This window comes from Pituophis catenifer, unplaced genomic scaffold (genome assembly GCF_029215685.1).
Source record: "Pituophis catenifer annectens isolate HBS135680 unplaced genomic scaffold, rPitCat1.0.hap2 SCAF_1, whole genome shotgun sequence".
NCBI classification, from domain to species: domain Eukaryota; kingdom Metazoa; phylum Chordata; class Lepidosauria; order Squamata; family Colubridae; genus Pituophis; species Pituophis catenifer.
Window position 1 is genome coordinate 90,158,708 of NW_027256881.1, and position 18,465 is coordinate 90,177,172.

Genomic DNA, 18,465 nt, shown 5'->3' on the forward strand with positions numbered 1-18,465 from the left:
CCAGATCCGCACGGCCTCCAGACACCGGGACATCACTTCAAGGGCATCATTGGGGTGGTCCGGGGTGGAGATGTACAACTGAGTGTCATCAGCATACTAATGGTACTTCACCCCGAAACCACGGATGATCTCACCCAATGGCTTCACATAAATGTTGAACAGAAGGGGCGAGAGGACCGACCCCTTTGGCACCCCACATATAAGGCGCCTCGGGGTCGACCTCTGCCCCCCTGCCAACATAGACTGTGACTGGTCGGAGAGAAAGGAGGAGAACCACCGTAACACAGTGCCCGCCACCCCCAACTCTTCCAACTGGTGCAGCATGATACCATAGTTGATGGTATCATAAGCCGCTGAGAGATCTAATAGGACCAGGACAGAGGAGCAACCCCTTAAAAAATTAATTCAGAAAAAAAATAATAAAACACAGTTTTATTACAGATATAGTAACTGTCTAATATCATCATCATCATCATCATTATTTTAGCCACGGTCTATCCACTGCAGGATGAAAGCCTCTTCTGCATGTTTCCATCCTATTCATACTTGAGCTTTCTTTTGCCAATTGGGCCCACAATACTTGCTGATGTTGTCAATCCATGTTTTTTATCAAGTGGGATCCATTCTTTGACTGCTTTGAGCCACCTGCCATCAGTTCTTCTTGCTAGGTGACCAGCCCATTTCCATTTCAATTCTCTTGATGATATCATGGACTTCCATTTGTTCTCTAATCCATATGCAGGTCTTTCTATCTTGTAATACCGAGCATGTATCTTTCCATGGCTGTTTGCGCCACTTCTAGCTTTTATATCGATTGTGAGGTTAGTGTCCATGTTTCACTGGCTTATGTTAGAGCAGGTAGCACACACTGATCAAAAACTTTTCTGTTCAGGCATAGTGGGAGGTTGTTCTTGAAAATTATGGATCAACTGAATTTTCTTTGGAGAATTTTGCAGTCATACGAAGAAAAAATAATAAATCCATGCCTTTCATATTGAACTGCAATATGCATAGAACTAGATATACAATTTCTTTTAAATGCATGTCCCTTTAAGGTGTTTTTTTTCCCCTTCCTCGACTAAACAAAAATAAGTTTCAATTTTCCATGTTTATGAAAAAAAAGTGACAAAGTTTAAGAACAGTAAAGGTGCCTAGAAATATAAATGTGTGTGTGTGTGTTACCATCGATGTATGAAATTAGAATTTTTATAGAATGCCTAGGAAATTTATAGACTGCCAAAAATGGAACATCAAAATACGAAACACTTAATATTTCACACATTTCCTAGGCATTCTATGCAATGCCAAAAGACAAACTGGCAAAGTCTAAAACACTCCTGCTAAAATGTAATCCTAGCCTTCCTTGTTCTGACCTGTAGGTCAATACTGGTCTTTTTCCTCTTGTTTTTTTCAGTTAGAAAGTATTTTATTTTGCATTTTTTTTCTTTCATTTTCATACATATCTTTTCAATAAAAGGTTAAGAAGACATTTTTAAAGAGGATATTAGACAACCATTTGTCCAGAATGGGATAGGATCTCCTGCTTGAGCAGGTGTTGTGGCCCATCAGCAGCCTGTGCAGCTAGTAGCTGATTCCGACAGCGAGGAGGCTGGTGTGGTGCTGTGCCAGCAGCCTATGCAGCTGGCACTCGAGTCAGACAATGAGGAGGCTGGGTCCGTAGCTAGGGCAGAACAGCAGGGGGGTAGTGGACTAGAAGGCCTCCAAGCTCTCTTCCAACTCTGTTATCCTGTTATTCTTATACTTGTTAAGATTATTCTTACAATAATCTTTCCACCTTTATTTCTTATGTAACATTCATCCATAATAGGATAAGTTAGTAATGCGTTAAATAATTTATCGATGAATTATGGATACATTAACGATGGAGATCAAAGGAAGAGAAGACTCGGATTACTATAAAGTGTGGAATAAGTTTTATACATGGTGGGAAAACAGAAATCAAATTAAGAAATAAGAATATAAAGTGAAATTAGGTATTAACATACTGGGTATAAATGTAAATAATGATCCTGCTAACAAAACAGTTAATTATGAATATTTAAAAATAAAGAGAAGGAGTGGGAGGATAAAAGCTAAGAGTAAAGACAAAAGTCGATGCAGAAAGTTGTAAAATTGTATCTATCTGTTGTTAGTATTGTATTTTAACGTCTGGTGTACGTGTGTTTTTGTTTTTCGTTTTTGTCTCTTGATTTCTTTTGCTATTGTGTGTTTGGTTTTAAAATGTAAAATACTCAATAAAAATTATTTTATTTTTTAAAAAAAGTAATACGTTAAATAAATTAGGAACAAGATTGGAAAGCCTCAATAACCTGATGGTACACAGGTAGCCTTCAATGTACAACAGTTCATTTAGTGACCATTCAAAGTTACAATGGCAGTGGAAAAAGTGACTTATGGCCATTTTTAATATTTACGACCATTGCAGCATCCCAATAGTCACGTGATCAAAATTCAGACAACTGACTCATATTTATGACGGTTGCAGTGTCCCAGGGTCATGTGAGCCCCTTTTGTGACCTTCTGACAAGGAAAGTCTGTGGTTTTTTCCCCAAATCCCCAAAACTTTAACCTTAGACTGTCTACCGTGGACCTCACCCTATTCTTAAGAGGTCTGTAAGGGGTGTGCATAAGTGCAACCAACATGCCTACCGTCCCAGTCCTAATATTCCTTTTTATGTATTCAAATTATGTTTATACTTATACCTGTTATCTTATATATGCTTGGCTAAATAAATAAATAAATAAGTCAATGGGGAAGCTAGATTTACTTAACAACCGTGTTCAGTGGTGGGTTCTTCCCGGTTCGGCCTGGTTCGGCCGAGCCAGTAGCGGTGACGATATGACGTCACCAAACTGGTTCTCTTTGTCCGGGAGCTGCGTTATTCTTACCTTTTATTTGGCCCTGCCCCCAATCTATTCGCTGCCTCCCGAGTCCCAGCTGATCGGCTAGAAGGAAAAAAACTGTTTAAACTCTTGCCACGGGGCTTCAGCTGATCAGTGTTAAAAGGCAGTGTGGTGGTAGACCAGTGCACTTGAAATACAAATGGGTAGACCGGTGCCTCCAAGAACAAATGGGTAGACCAGTACAGCTCTGCAAGCAGTTAAAAGCCTGGTAGACCAGTACCTCTGCTAAATTCTAAAGAATTGTCACATGACCATCAAACCACGCCCACAAAATAAGCCACGCCCACAGAACCAGTAGTAAAAATATTTAGAACCCACCCCTGATCGTGTTACTAACTTAACAACTGCAGCAATTCAGTTAACTGTGTCAAGAAAGGGCGTAAAATGGGGCAAAACTCACTTAACAATTGTCTCCCTTAGCAACAGAAATTTTGGGCTCAGTTGTGGTCCTAAGCCAAAGACTTATCAGTATAACATTTCTAAATGTATTAGGAAAAAAATCCAAACACAAGGACTGAAATCTGATTCTTGTTGTTATCGGTCTGCCATCTGGTGGCCAACAGGAAAACTGTAACCGTGTCTATGTAGCCATCAAGAACTAACATGCTTAATAGGGTCTAAATATCAGTTTATATAAATGCATTTACTTACTTAAAAATATTTGCCTGCCAGTATTTAAGTTGTAGGGATTTAGATTTAATAATATAAAAACAAAATTATTAAAACATAATAATATAAAAACAGAAACTATTAAAATAGTTGTTTCAAACTAATCTACAGATATTTTAGAGTTCAAGTCCCATCATACTTAGTCTTCAAGGCCAATTGTTGTTGTTTTTTTACCTAAGAATGCAAAAAGCACTATTTGATTTTTGCAAGGGTTGTGATCTCCCAGGCCCAGAGGGCACTGTATGAAGTACAGTATATTATCTCAACCTTTTGCAGTCAGGATTCAGGAGAGGCTTATTGTATTAAGACAGCATTGTTCATACTTGCGGATGACCTTTGGAGGGCTCAGGATGGGAGTGGTCTGTCCCTTTCTGGACTCTCTGCAGCTTTCAGTACCATCAACCATGCTATCTTGCTGCAGCAGCTCTGGAGGTTGGGAGTATGAGGCACTGGATGGGGAGAAACCAGCTGCAAGTCAACCACTGCAAGATGGCGTGGTTTTGGGCCTTGCCCTCCTTCCCCAAGTCAGGGTAGGTGATACCTCTGACTCTTGTTTCCCCCCTGGGCAGAACTGTGTAATTTGGGGGTCACTCTGTACTCATGGCTCCTGCCAGAAGAGCAGTTAGCAGCTGCAGCCAGGAGGACCTTTGCACAAATTCATCTTAATGTGTTCATTGCAGCTATTCCTGGATTGCTTTGCTCATAGTTGCTCATGCCTTAGTCACTTTCCGATTGGATGACTGCAGTGTGCTCTAGGTGGGCCTACTCCAGAGGTGGGTTTCAGCAGGTTCTGGGCAGTTCTAGAGAACTGGTAGCGGAAATTTTGAGTAGTTCAGAGAACCGGTAAATACCACCTCTGACTGGCCCCGCCCCCATCTATTCTCTGCCGCCCGAGTCCCAGCTGATCGGGAGGAAATGGGGATTTTGCAGTAACCTTCCCCTGGAGTGGGGAGGGAATGGAGATTTTGCAATATCCTTCCCCTGCCACGCCCACCAGTGGTGAAATGTAAAATTTGTTACTACCGGTCCTGTGGGCGTGGCTTGGTGGGAGGGGTAATGTGACTGGGTGGGCATGGCCAACTTTTTTTTTTTTTAACTTTTAAAAGCATTTTCTCTACCTCTTCGGCCGAAGAGGTTGTAGAAAAAAATACTTTTAAAAGCCTCTGATGTTCAGGCAACTCAGCTGGGATCGTCAGAGGCTTTTAAAAGCATTTTTTTTTCCTACAACCTCCTCGGCTAAAGAAGTTGCAGAAAAAAATGCTTTTAAAAGCCTCTGACGATCCCAAATGAGCCACACAATCATCAGAAGCTTTTTTTTTAACTTTTAAAAGCATTTTTTTGGCCAAAGAGGTTGCAGAAAAAATGCTTTTAAAATTTTTTTTTAAAAAAGCCTCTGATGATCGCATGGCTCAGCTGGGCATGGGGGGGGGGAAATGCAGGGATTTTTGCTACCGTTTTCCGAACCACCGGCTGCCATCACTACCAGATCGGGTGATCCAGTCCGAACCGGAAGCATTTCCCCCCTGACGCCCACCAAGACACGCCACGCCCACCAAGCCAAACCCACAGAACCAGTAGTAAAAAAATTTGAATCCCACCACTGGCCTACTCTTGAAGACCATGCATAAGCTGCAACGGATCCATAATGCAGCAGCATGTGACTTTCGGGGGTGCCCTCAGATCGCCAGAGCTACATCACTGTAACATGAGCTAAACTGGTTCCCAGTTGCTTTCTGAGTTCAATACAAGACTGGTGATTGTCTTTAAAGATCTACATGGCACAGGGGCAGGTTATTTACTCTAAGAGTAACTGCCCATCCTATTAGGTCAGATAAGGTGAGCACAATCAAGGTCCCTTGCCTTAAATGCTGTCCTCTGATGGGACTTTGAAGGCCCCCCCGCCATGGTCTGATGTAAGACCCCCTTTTAACTTCCAGAAGGTTGAGAAGACATGGTTCATATCAGTGGTGGGTTTCAAAATTGTTTACTACCGGTTCTGTGGGTGCGGCTTGGTGGGCGTGGCAGGGGAAGGATATTGCAAAATCTCCATTCCCACCCCACTCCAGGGGAAGGTTACTGCAATATCTCCATTTCCTCCCAATCAGCTGGGACTTAGGAGGCAGAGAATCGATGGGGGCGATTCAGAATTTTTACTACCGGTTCTCCGAACTACTCAAAATTTCCACTACTGGTTCTCCAGAACTGGTCAGAACCTGCTGAAACCCACCTCTGGGTCATACACACACACACATGCACAAGCATTGGCTAGGGTTGTGGTTGAATCTAAAAATTAATAATTTGGTTGGTCCGGCCTTTGGTAGGAAAGGTTTTCTTTTAATTCTGTTTTTACTGGTTATTATGAGCTGCCTAAGATCACTGTATGAGATATAAGGACTTGTTAAGTTGTTCAAACAAATTAAATAAATATTAAAACCAACAGAGCAGCTAACAGAGCAGCTACAACAAATGCAATAAGGCAATAATCTTCTGAAAAGATTTGCATAAGAGGAAGTATGGAAATAACTTCTAAGAGACTTGGAGATGATTAAAGTTGTAATGGGGCACACCTTGATTGTGTGATTACCCTCCCAATCAGATGACAAATGGAGGATGCAATCATGTACAGGTAGTCTTCGAGTTACAACAGTTCATTTAGTGACTGTTCAAAGTTACATTGGCCCTGAAAAAAGTGACTTATGACCGTTTTTCACACTTATGACCGTGGCGACATCCCGTATCATGTGATCAAAATTCAGACACTTGGCAATTGACTCTAAAACAGATGTTTTAGAGTTTGTCTCAGTCACTGATGATCCCAGAATTTAAAAACACATGTAAAAAAAATAAATAAGAGAGTGCACCAGTTACAGGAAGCTGTTTTTTTTCACACCGTTGCGACATCCCTATAATCACATGATCAAAATTCAGACATTTGGCAGTTGACTCATATTTATGACACACTCAACTGTCTCACTTAGTAGCGTAAATTTTGGGCTCAATTGTGGTGGTAAGGACTACTTATACTCTTTATTTTCAGGGACCTCCACTGTGGGGGAACCAGGACGTGAGAAAAGGAAGTCTGCCCCCACGGAACTCACTAAAAATGTTACAATGCATTGGGCACCAGATTCAATGGGCTGATATATACCACACAACATGGTAAAACAATTATTGGCTTATTGAATATGTTTTAGGTGTGCATATTGTTCTGGCATTTAGAGGTGGGTAGCAGTAGAGCAGCAAAAAACAACAACAACCCCACTCTGTTCGTTTACAATAAAAAATTATTCACAAGAAAAAAACGGAAGGCAAGGTTCAGTTCAGAAGTAACATACTGTAACTGTTCTGTTTGTATTACCTTTCGCTAGTGTCATGTTTCATTGTGTGTGTGTCTCTCTCTGTGTGTGTGTAACATACTGTAACTGTTCCGTTTGTATTACCTTTCGCTAGTGTCATGTTTCATCGTCTCTCTCTCTCTCTCTCTCTCTGTGTGTGTGTGTGTGTGTGTGTGGTTTTTTTTTATTATTATTTATTTTTATATGCCCCCTTCTCCGAGACTCAGGGCGGCTTACAATGCGTTAAGCAATAGCCTTCATACTTTCGTATATTTTTATACAAAGTCAGCTTATTGCCCCCACGAACCGGGTCCTCATTTTACCCACCTTAGAAAGGATGGAAGGCTGAGTCGACCTTGAGCCTGGTGAGAATTGAACTCGCAGTAATTGCAGGCAGCTGGATGTTAAATGCTGCCTTAGTAGGAGGCATTAGCCTCCTACGTCACTCAGGTGTGTGTTTAAAGGATCCGGCAGTTAAAAGATATTTGGTGGCAAACTGATTTCCGGAGACACAGTTTTTTAGTTGCCTCCACCGCCTTTTCCACACAGGAGAAGTAGTGGTTTGTTGTTGTAGTAGCAGCAGCAGCTGATTAGGACCGAGTCCCCGGACAGCCAGGGGGAAAACACGTGCGCGCAAGACTTGTCACCCACGCGTGTCTGTAATTTCCCCATCGCAGGTTCCGCCGACCGAAATCTCAGCTGCGAAGCGTCTTTTGGAAACGAGGCGGGGCCTCCCTCGGTTCCTTCTCCTCCTTTTCCGGGAATGCTCCTGCTGCAGTAAACTGGGTTGGGCTGAGGGGAGTGGCCGTCTCCGGCGGATCAGCTGAGCGCTCGGACGAGCCAAGTCCGGAACCCTGACAGCTGGACCCGTCTTCGTCCACCCCAACCCCACACGCCCCACGCCGAGAGGCCAAATCTGCGAGCTTGGGGGGTAAGAAGCGGGTAGTGCACCCGGACTGAGGAGTGAAAGGGGTGGGGGGGGGGGTCCTGCTTCTGGCTGTCACTCTTCCCTCGCGAGCTGTGTGCGTGGCATAGCTCAGGTGGACGCCGCCCCGCTGCAATCCCGAGAGGGAAGGATTGGGGGACCAAAAGAAGCGGGGGGGGGTGTTGGCTCTCTTTGGTGGAGGGTGGGGGGAGGCAAGATAAGCGAAGACTCGCTGGGCGAGTTTCCCAGCTGAGCACTGAGGCTGCTGCGCTGGCCGGTAGTTCCGCATTCCCCCCCCCCCTACATTGGGGGAGCCGGAGGTTAATCTGCAGCCCTCCTCCTGCCTCAAGTAGCCCCCCCGCGCTTCGCCGATCCTGCCCCGCCATATCCAAGGATCCATATCCTTGGATATGTTTTACTCCTGCGCTTTCCCTCGGGGTTTAGTCTCTCTGCCTGCTTTTCCTGCCCTTGATTTCCTGATGCTGTGGAATTTCGCCTCCCTTTCCTGCTGAGCGGGAGAGCCAGCTCTGCGCTGCCGAGACGGGTTTTTTTGTGTGTGTGTGTGTATTTTGCAGCATCCCTGAGAGGCGAGGAGCGAAGGGATTAATTGCGGGGTGCCTTGTGCCTGAGGACTGTTGGAGGAGGCCCGTGTGGTTGACCGCCAGGCAGAGGAAATTAGCTCCGTCCTTTCTGGCTTTTTTTGCTCAGCGCCTCGTTTCTCTGGGCGGAGCAGTCATGTGAGGGTGATAATATTGGGAAAATGCGATTCTTTATGGGCTAAAAGCCTTCGGAGGAAGGGAAAACGGGATTAAGCCTGCCCGCGTGTAAACATACATCCGTGCATGGGTATTTTTTTTACACGGGAGTCTGAGTTCTTGTAGGTTGATGACCCTGCTGCTAAAGTCTCCCTTGTAGAAGTTTGCAATAGATAACATTGTTTGTACGAAGGGGCCAAAGACATGGAGCTAAATGCTATATATGCTATAGCAATGTATTGCTATAAAATACACTGTTGGTACGAAGAGGCCAAAGACATGGAGAAAATCTAGCTAAATGCTATATATGCTATAGCAATGTATTGATATAAAATACACTTGGTACGAAGAGGCCAAAGACATGGAGAAAATCTACCTAATGCTGTATATGCTATAGCAATGTATTCTATAGCAGGGGTCTCCAACCTTGGCAACTTTAAGACTTGTGGACTTCAAGTGCCAGAATTCAAAGCTGGCTGAGGAATTCTGGCACTTGAAGTCCACAAGTCTTAAAGTTGCCAAGGTTGGAGACCCCTGCTATAGAATACATTGTTGGTACGAAGAGGCGAAAGACATGGAGAAAATCTAGCTTAAATGTATGTGATCCCCAGGAGTGGAAAACACTCTTAATGGCACATGATCAATCAGTCATGAAAAGGCCCACACTTCTTCTCAATTTTAAGTGAACCGGACTCCTTTTACAGTCACCCTGTCATATATAGGTAGGGGGGCTATATACTATAAGGCTTTGGGTTTGTTTAACCATGGTTAATTAAAGTTGCAGTTGCCTGGGTTCACAAACCACCCCATGGCTTAGCATGTTAAATGAACCTTGTTTAGAAAAGCTTGGTGTGGGTTTGGACGGACCAAGGACTATGCAACTGAGGTTGTTGAAAGAGATGAGATAGGTATCTTTTACCCTCCCTGCCATTGTTTTTCACATTGATAAGAATTAGTTACTAAGATTCAGATTGCCTTAAAAGAGGCAAGACTAGCAGTAGGAAACAGAACAAATCTCTTTTAAATTGTATATATATATATGTATATGTGTGTTTGTGTGTGTGTGTACTGAATGTAGCTCATTCTTGTAACTTTACTCTTTCCAGTGAATGCTGTTAATCAGATCCTTTGGTTCTTCCTTGGAATTAATGCTTTCCAGTCTAGACTGCAAAGAGTGAAGTTTGACAACCTCTTCTGCCACTTCTGCCTCTTCTATCCCTACACAAAACAGGGTGATTGGGAAAGTCTGCAATGAAACTCTTTTGAGAGCTAATGTGCATATCTGTCAATGTAAAAAAGATTAGAAAGTGAGAAAAAAGGCTTCTGGGTGAAAGAGTCCTTGGGGGTAAAACTAGTTCACTTATTAAATTCACAATTATTTAACATTAATAATTGGACTTGTTTGATTGGAACACAAATGTTTGAACCCAACTAGACTAAATTTGTGACATGCAAACGCAGCTTCTAGTATAAATTTATAATTAAGCATGTAACCCACGATTAACTTAACCCTTGTTGTGTCTTTGGGGGGGAATTCTGTGGTGTTGGAAGCCTTATATTGTTTTAAGAGGAGATTAAAAAAAAATCATGGCACAAGGTTATCAATAGCTCCTAAACTAGCTTGACAAAGCTTAATAAGCCCTTGCTTTTCAGTGTATTCTAGTATTATTTATTATGATTGATTTATTGTGTATATGAGTTTATATATATATATGTTTCCCCGAAAATAAGATCCTGTCTTATATTTTTTTGAGCTCCAAAATAAGCGCTTGGCCCTATTTTTGGGGAGGTCTTATTATTTTGGGGCGCATGGAGCAAGATGGGGCTCCTCTTGCCATCTTACCTGATTTCCAGTTCTGTCTCCCTAACCCTAGAGGAAATGGCAGGGTCCGGCTGCACATGCATTTAAATATTTTCGGGGAGGGCTTATTTTCGGGGGGGGGGGCTTATTTTAGCGTATGCGCTCAAAAGCCTGATTGGGCTTATTATCAGAGGATGTCTTATTTTTAGGGAAACAGGGTATATATATAGATATAGATATAGATATAGATATAGATATAGATATCTGTGTGTTTGTATGTATGTATACACACACACACACACACACACACACACACACACAGACATATAAATAGTAGTAATGGGTACATCTTAGGTCTAGGATCAGAAGCAGTAAGTTTCTCATTGCTAATTGCTGGAAGGGCTGAACTGCATCCTCCCTGTGTGGGAAATGAATGCTGGATTGACCAGAAGTGTTGCTCCTAGTTTCCTAAGCGGAAAAACAGGTTAGAAAAGATGCAAGTAATCATCCTCCATATGGTTTTCCTCTCTTTCCATTTGTAGTCTTTTGAGGGCTTTTGATTCTTTTATTTTTCTAAAATCTGAGTGGAAGAGAAATTTCGGTTCATTTTTGCTGAGATGCTGTTTGAAAATTTAAGGAATGTTTGCAAAGTATTTAGGTAAGTACTTAAGTATTGTCAAGATCAAGGCTTAGTCAGTTTGGCATCTCAACTAGTTATTTGAATAAACTCCTCTGTTGAAAATTTGTACATTGCTGTTTATACATTTTCTCATCAATAGTGTAACTAATATTAAAAAAAAAATTTAGATTGACAGCAATTCTAATTTGAGTTCCATTGAATAATATTAGGGACACCAAGGAATTGTGTGTGAATTTCTGCCGATTGTGCAATTAATCCTGCAGTTTGAAACATTAGCTGTTTTCATTAAATGATATTAAATTATAATGTGGTTAGTTTCATTTTGGCTTGGTATGAATCCACCCATACTGTTTTATAATGCATGATTTATAGAGTCATGTGTTATGGGCAAACCAGCCAACTGGAATTTATTTAGCAAAGTGCAAATAAATGAACAGTGGCATTACACTATCTATGAAGTCAGCCAAGGAATAGAATCTACATTTGACTTTGGTTGAGGCCCACAAATGTAGATGTCTTCCTCTTGGAAGACCTCTGAAGCGGGTTGGTGATACCATCCAGAGCATCATGGAAAATGTAAGTGCTACAGGGATATTGGCAGAAATCTCACATTCCTGTTAATCTTCAAAGGGAAACTTCTGTAGGATCTCAACTCCCCCATTAATGGAAGCTGCCTTTCCAATCTCAGTGAGACAACCATCCAGTATATTTGCCACTTGAGATGAACTTCAACTTTATAAGCCTTCTTTAAGTTCAGAAAAGTTTGGTGCCTGAATATTAAAACATAAATCTGTGACTTTAACATTTCCCAATATATTTGTGAGATAGTCCATCAGCAAAATATCAGTGGAACAGCTTGCCTCCAGAAGTTGTGGGTACTCCATAACTGGAGTTTTTAAGAAGAGATTGGACAGCCATTTGTCTGGAATAGTATAAAGCAGAAATGTCAAATTCACGTCATGGCATCACATGACGTATCAGGACTTTTTCCCCCTTCACTAAACCGGGTGTAGGCGTGGCCACTGCATGACGCATCCGGCCTGTGGGCTGGGAGTTTGACAGCCCTGGTATAAAGTCTCCTGCTTGAGCAGGGACTAGAAGATCTCCAAGGTCCCTTCCAGCTCTATTATTCTTAGTTAAAATACTTTAGTTGCTTTCTTTTTTCTAAAACAAAATCAGAACCTAATCCCAGCTTTAAAATAGTTAACTGTGTAAACAACATTTTGCTGATGCTTCTGATTGTTGTATAATCACGATTCAGTTAAAGAGTTCTTTGTAATAATTAAGCTAAAATGAATATCTATTTTTAAAGTGCGCTTGTTTCACTCAAGTAATTTGCTGAATTGCTCCAGTGATCTTATTAGACTTTTCCTGAGAATTCTGGAATGTTACATATTGAACAGACTAGTCCAGGGGTGTCAAACTCGATTTTGCATCAGGGTTGTGTTTGACCTCGGAGGGCCATGATGGGCATGGCCGGGGGGCATGGCCATGGTGAATGTTTGACACAGGCTCAAGATGCATTTTTTCCCCTTCTTTACTTTACTATAACCATTTTCCTATCTCTTCTACCAGATACTACTGGCAAACATTTATTATTTATTTTTCATACTCCACTAAACTTTTTATTTCTAAATTTATACTCTATTGTTTAATAGTAAATTGCTTTTCCAGGCAGAAATAGCATAAATAACATGATAATACAAGATCTAACAGCAGAGGTAAATTTCCAGGATAGTAAATAGAAATGTCTGTCAATTATAGATTGTTGATTGTAGATTAAATGGACCTACAGTATGTAAAATCTGACTTTAAACTGTAGCATTAACATTGGATATTGCTTGTTTTCTATCCAGATCAGGCACTTACTTTGAGGCCACATAATTGTAATCCAGTCCAATGCAGCCCTGCAGCACTCTGCCAGCCAAAAACGGGGCCTCACACGGCCCATTTTTGGCCAGCAGAAGCACTGCGGGCCGATCTTTTGATATTTCCAGTCTGGCCCCACAGGCCAGATTTAAGCACTCTGTGGGCTGGATCTAGCCCGCGGGCCTTGAGTTTGACACCCCTGGTCTAGTCAGTACTATAGTATGATTTTATGGATTTTATGGATTTAATACTGTTATTCCAGATTTCCTTTTTAGATTGGCTTTGTCTTCTAAGATTCTGAGAGGAATTATTAATCAGATTTGAAAAGATACCCTGTTTTGAAAACATTGAAAACCATCAGGCTGCAAGTGTACATGGTACACCTGAAAAGCCTTAAATGTAGATATGGGTTGCTTACAAAATGGCTGTGGAACTTGTTTTAGGTGTGAAAAGACTGCATTCATGCCTGACGATCAGAAGTGTGCTGCTACTGTCCCCCTATAACCAGAATGACGAACCTATGGCACATGTACCACAGGTAGCACACAGAGGCATGTTGCCTGGCACGCTAGCTTAGCTCTGGCACACATGTGCGCGCTGGCCAGCTGATTTTCGGGCCTTCTGGGCCTACCAGAAGTAGGGAAACAGGCTGTTTCCTGCCTCCAGAGGGCCTGGGGGATGGGGAAGGCCCATTTTTCTTTCTCAGCTGGCTCCAGATTCTCTCTATGCATCTGGAGAGGGCGAAAACAGCCTTCCCCGCCCCCTCAGAGGTCCTCCAGAGGCCCGAATTGGCCTGTTTCCCAACTTCTGGTTGGACAGGAAATGATGTTTTTTGCTGTCCCCAGCTTCCAGAGACTCCTAGAGAGGCTTCTCCTAGAGAAGTTGGGAAATGTGCCGTTTTGGGCCTCCAAGGGGGTGGGGAAGGTTGTTTTTGCCCTCCCCGGATGCATAGAGAGGATCTGGAGCCAGGTGAGAAAGAAAAACGGGCCAAATGGGGCATTGTGTTCCAGGAACTGGGGGGGGTTGTCGCAGGTGCATGCACGGGGCGGGGCACATAGAATTATGGGTGTGGGCACGCGCATGTGCACGAACCTCCCCCACCCCCTGGCACGCAATTGCAAAAAGGTTAGCCATCACTGCCCTATAGTATATAGAAGGAAATGTAGCAAGAGTAAATTCAAAAGGTATGGGGGATTAGCTGGTTAAATGTGTCTGGGAAGATATCTGGTGGAATTATGATGTTATCAAGGCCCACACAACTGATGATCAGAGATCAAAGAAGTGAGACATTACTAAGGAATCCTTATGCTAATTTTGGGATAAATGCAAAAACTTGGAAACTGCAGAAGGAATGTATAAGTTTTATTATATTGAATCAGAACCTTTTTGGATGATTTGAAGTGTCCCAGATTTCTTGGCCTCTGTTGAATTGTGATTTATAAGATGAATTGCCAATGGACTTGCTTAGATCAGGACTGGCCTCCCCACAATCTTTCATAGAGTGAAAAGTGGAGAGCACAGTTGAGAAATATGATGTTAGGCAGTGAGATATGTATCAATGTGAGAAAGGTTGCTCCACATTTGTTGAACTAGAGAAAGCACGTAATAAAGTGAATAGCTTTGGATTTTGGAAAGTTTTAGATGGAACTGAAGTGAGTTGCTGAATTCAAAACAAGACTACATGAGAGAAAAGCAAGTGAAAATAAATGTAAAACTTGAATACTGTTCAGTGGTCAACAGGAAGGATAGGACGTCATGGTTGTTTAATGTATTTATGAATAAAGTATAAAGGATGTCGTGATTTTAGAAGGGGACTGGGTGTGCATGCAACTGCGTGATCTTCATGTTTATAATTGCTGTCATATTGTTGGCTAGCTCCTGAATAATTTGGAACATATAGTAGCTTGCATGATGCCAAGAAGCATTTAGATCTGAGAATTAATGTACCAAGAAGGCAAGGTAATTGGATATGACAAGAAAAACTGAATAGTTCTTAGCTAGGCATAGGTGGCAAAATAACTAGAGCAGGCATTTTGTACATTGGTGGAATGTTTTCTAAATAGGAGAAAAAGGCTAGAGAAATTGTAAGACATACAAATTTTGGTAGAAAGATGGGACGGGGTAGTATGTGATCCATCATGGAGGAAATCTATGTGGCCACTAAGAATCAAAACTGACTTAATGGCACAAAATCAAATGTGTGATCCCTGGTGAGGAATGAATGTCAAAATTAGTGAAAATCAGTCAATCAATCAATCAATCAATCAATCGGAATAGAGCTGGAAGGGACCTTGGAGGTCTTCTAGCCCAGCTCACTGCTCAAGCAGGAGAGACTGTAACATTTCAGACATGTGACTGTCCAGTCTCGTCTTAAAAATCTCCAGTGATGAAGCACCTACAACTTCTAAAGGCAAGCTGTTCCACTGGTTAATTGTCCTCACAGCTTCTCTCCTTGATTAGTTTCCATCCATTGTCCTGCCCCTTTAGTGCTTTGGAAAATAAATTGACCCCCTCCTCTTTGTGGCAGCCCCTCAGGTACTGGAATACTGCTATCATGTCCCCCCCACTTGTCCTTTTCTCTAGACTAGCCAAACCGAAATCCTGCAACCATTCTTCTTATGTTTTAGTCTCCAGGCCTTTAATCATCTTAGTCAGGCATAAGAGCATATTTTCTGCCTCTTTTGTTAAATGAAAGGAGCAGTGGAGCGTGTTTGGAGAAATGTAAAAGTAAATAATTGCATGCACTAAAGACCTGAGTGGTAAAACCAGAAGTAGATCAAGAATGAATGGGAGCTGAATCGGGTGAAATGCTCCCGGTTTGGACCGGATCGCCCGATCTGGTAGCAATGGTGGCAGGTAGTTCGGAGAACCGGTAGCAAACATCCCCGCCCCCCCCCATGCCCAGCTGAGCCGTGCAATCTTCAGAGGCTTTTTTTTTTTTAATTTTTAAAAGCATTTTTTTCTACAACCTCTTCCGCAGAAAAAATGCCTTTAAAAATAATTTTAAAAAAGCCTCTGATGATCACGTGGCTCAGCTGGGATCGTCAGAGGCTTTTAAACGCATTTTTTTTACAGCCTCTTCAGCCGAAGAGGTTGTAGAAAAAATGGTTTTAAAAGTTTTTTTTAAAAAAAAGTTGGCCACGCCCACCCTGTCACATTACCCACCACCACTACTAAGCCACACCCACAGAACCAGTAGTAACAAATTTTACATTTCACCACTGAGCTGAATGAATGTAGATCAATACAAAAGTGAGCGACCGGAATAGAAGAAGTGGTTTGTTCAAGGAAACTGAATGAATGATTAATTCTCATAACAAATAATTGGAAGAAGTACCTAGTTGTTGGAGAGGGAGAGGAAGACTGGGAAAGCTGGAATTTTTGAGTACTTGAAAATGATAGAGATGGGAAGTCCAAAGATGGAAAGAAAAAACCAATTGTATTGAAATGATGAATGGATATAGTGGAAACAAGGGTGAACTGCAAAGATAGAAAGGTATAGAGAGACACACTGAAGGGTGTTTGTAATATGCCACGTTTTTGCTATTTCTTTATTTTTATTTACTTCGCTTTTTACCACAGTCCTTCATTTCCTCATCTTATTATATGTTGCTTATCCCAAAAGGGAATAGGGTGATAGGAATGGTGGTTGGTTTTATTTTAGAATAAAAATATTTTGTATTTTTAAAGAAAACCTGCTGATTTTTCAAGATTAATATCTTACACAATAGGATGAAGGAAACCCTGACCTAATGAGTTCAATAAGTCTCTGGGAAACTTCTTTTACCTCCATCTATGTATGGCTTATACCACGACAGACCTGCTTGCGCTGCGAGATGCCCCCCTCTCGCGGCGATGGCCTTCCACGTTATCAAAGGCCTACCTTAAGGACGGGCTTTGGAGCCCTGAGAGGTGGCATGTTTCAAAGCGGGGATTAAGGGGTTTTTTAATTAGGGTTTTTAATAATTTTTTAAGGGGAACCGGGAGGACGACCAAAGGGGATGGGGGGGGTAATCCACCAAGGTCAGAGCCAAGCCCGGCACTGGGTAACGGTTTGGAGGACACTGCACGAGGGAATGGGGAGGGGGCGGAGGGAAATACCATCTGCACGGTGGCTGGGAGGGGCAGATATGGCGGGAGCAGGGAGCCACATCATGTGTTGGGGACGCGCACTCGCTGTCTGAGAGCAATTGCGCGCCCCGGCCCCCAAGGCTCCCCTCGGATACTAGGTGGCTTAGATACTCAGGACCTGGGCCTGCGATTGATGCTGTGCAATGCTAGGTCTGTGGTAAATAAGACCCCCCTCATTCACGATCTTATCCAGGAGGGGGGAGCAGACCTGGCAGGTATTACGGAGACCTGGTTGGGACCGGAGGGAGGTGTCCCTCTGGTCGAGATGTGCCCACCAGGTTTCAGAGCATACCATCAACCGAGAGCCCAGGGGAGGGGCGGGGGGGGTGGCGGTTATTATTAAGAAGGTCTTGGTTCCAGGGAGACCACTGTGCCTCAGATTGTTGGATGTGAGTCCCTCTTCGTGAGATGGGGTCATGGGGTTCAGATGGGCTTGCTGCTTGCGTACCTGGCTCCCTGCCGCGTGGCAGCAGCCCTGCCTGAGCTACTCGACGTGATAGCCGCGGTGGCAGTTGATACACCCAGGCTTATGGTCATGGGTGATTTCAACTTGCCATCCGTTGGTGAAACGTCTGGGATGGCTCGGGAGTTCATGGCTTCCATGACGGCCATGGACCTGACCCAGTTAGTTTATGGCCCCACTCACGGGGGGGGACACACCCTAGACTTGATTTTTGTCTCTGGCCAGTGGTTGAGTGATCTTGTTATAGGGGATATAGATATGGAACCCTTGTCATGGTCAGATCACTCACTCCTTCATCTGGACCTTCGTACCGCTACACCCCGCCGCAGGGAGGTGGACCCAATTAGATGGGTCCGCCCCAGGCGCCTGATGGATCCTGATAGGTTCCAGACGGAGCTTGGGCCAATTCCTGACGATCTGGCACACGACTCGGCCGAGGACCTAGTAGCTGCCTGGGACCGGGCGGCTGGTGGGGCCTTGGATCGAGTCGTGCCTTTGCGGCCTCTGACCCGGTGTCGATCCCTCGCGGCTCCTTGGTTCACCGAGGAACTGAGGGAGATGAAACGCCGGAAAAGACGCCTAGAGAGCGGTTGGAGGGCCAGTCGCACTGAATCTGACCGAACACTGGTAAGGTCGCATATTAAGACCTACCTAGTGGCGATAAAGACGGCAAAGTTTAATTACTTTTCCGCCTCTATTGCGTCATCAGGGAATCGTCCGGCCGCCCTGTTCAGGGTAACCCGCTCCCTGCTCCACCTGGGAGCGCGGGAGGATCCCTTGGAAGGCAGGGCGGAGGATTTCGGACAATACCTGCATGACAAAATCGCTCAGATCCGGGGGGACTTGGACTCTGACTGGGTAGATCAGGGCAGGGTGACGAGGAATAGTCTTGAGAATGTTATCTGGGAGGAGTTTGATGCTGTGACTCCCGATGATGTGGACAGGATTTTGG

At 43.4% G+C, this 18,465-nt stretch overlaps 1 protein-coding gene across 1 annotated transcript in view; it reads left to right on the forward strand.

The window, feature by feature from the left end:
• Nucleotides 1-7,764: 7,764 nt before the first annotated feature.
• Nucleotides 7,765-18,465, forward strand: part of STX7 (syntaxin 7) — a 47,647-nt gene continuing 36,946 nt past the window's right edge. Inside the window, exon 1 of the mRNA XM_070952605.1 lies at nt 7,765-7,860. The gene's annotated coding sequence lies outside the window, so the exon portion shown is untranslated. The remainder of the gene's footprint in view (nt 7,861-18,465) is intronic.